Genomic DNA, 1,395 nt, shown 5'->3' with positions numbered 1-1,395 from the left:
CGCGCCCCGGGGGGAGCACCAACCCCTTCTGCTGTTGCTCTGCACAATGCTCATGCAGTTACCCGGGGCTCGGTGCTGGGCGCTGGCCTTCCGAGACCTGCCAACACCAGTCCAGGATTTCCACTGGCCTGGGGAGAGTTTAGGCTCAAGCGCCTAAAGAAAGAGGTCAGCAAATAACACACAGCTGATTTTTATCTGCAGTGCGAGTTCCACCAGCGAGTCCTGCGTGGCTGCAGTTTGTCCGTGAGCTTTGGCCTGGCCACCGTCACCTCGGGGTGGTGGCAACTGAGTGCAGCAGCCAGGAGCCAGCGTGTGGAGCAGCCAGCCTGGCCATGGGCTGCTCTCCTGGCGTTGGGTTTATCCCTCTCCTGCATCCCGTAGCACTGGGATGTTCATTGGGGAGGAGCTGCCGCTGTCCGTGGCAGCCCCCGCCCCTCTGGCTTTGGGGTGTGACTGCAGCAGAGGTGGTGGCACCCGGTGCTGAGCAGCACCTGCACAGCACCCAGGCCTCCTCTCACTCCTGCTCCAGCCCCAGCAGCTGGGCTGGGAGGACAAAGAAATGGGAGGGAACACAGATGGCCGGAGAGCTGTCACACACTGCAACACCGTGCTCGCCACCAGCACCAGGACAGCAGCAGGAGAGAGGCCTCAGAGCCTGGCTGGTGCTCGTGGGAGGTGGGAGTGGTTGTATTTGCATCCCTCGGGGTTTATTTTAGGTTGGGATTTTTTTTTCCCTTCATCTTCACTTTTAACAGATTTTCTCACTTCTCTCCCTGCTCAGGCTGGGGAGTGAGTGTGTGGCAGTGCCACCATGGGCTGTCACGGGATTGTGCAGTGTTGCCTCAGCTCAACTTCGGTGCTAAATCCAGGCCCAGGACTGGCTTGACCCTGCTGCGTTGGAGGTCAGCCCCCTCTGTGCCTGCATCTGGGAACACCCCAGCAGCATGAGGTGCTGTCACCAGCACTGCAGGGACAGAGCCAGCGCTCCAGAGCTCCCAGAGCAGGAAGGGTTTGCCAAGGGCTTGTGCTGAGCTGCCTCTCCCACAGCCCTGGGTCCAGGCAGAGCCCACCTGGAAGAAATCCAGCGTGTCTCCGTGTCTGGCAGCCCAGGAGAGAGTACGGTCAAAGGTGCTGACGCCTTTCTGGTGCTCAAAGGGCGAGGGAACGGTGCAGGAGGCAGCAGAGATGCTGGCAGGGCACGTGCGCTTGAATACGTTATCATTTTTAATGTATAGTCTTAAATTAGGCATCCTAACGCTGGTCTGGGCGCTGCCCCACGCAGAGCCCGTGCCAGCCGCTGGGTCACCCTGCCGGAGCCGAGGGCAGGTGAAAATCCGTGGCCCTGGCTGGGAGCTGGTGGCCCCGGGGCTCCGATGTGGCTGGGGGGCGGTACAC

The sequence above is a fragment of the Corvus brachyrhynchos genome, unplaced genomic scaffold (genome assembly GCF_000691975.1).
Source record: "Corvus brachyrhynchos isolate BGI_N302 unplaced genomic scaffold, ASM69197v1 scaffold616, whole genome shotgun sequence".
Lineage (NCBI taxonomy): Eukaryota > Metazoa > Chordata > Aves > Passeriformes > Corvidae > Corvus > Corvus brachyrhynchos.
This window is presented reverse-complemented; position numbering follows the sequence as displayed.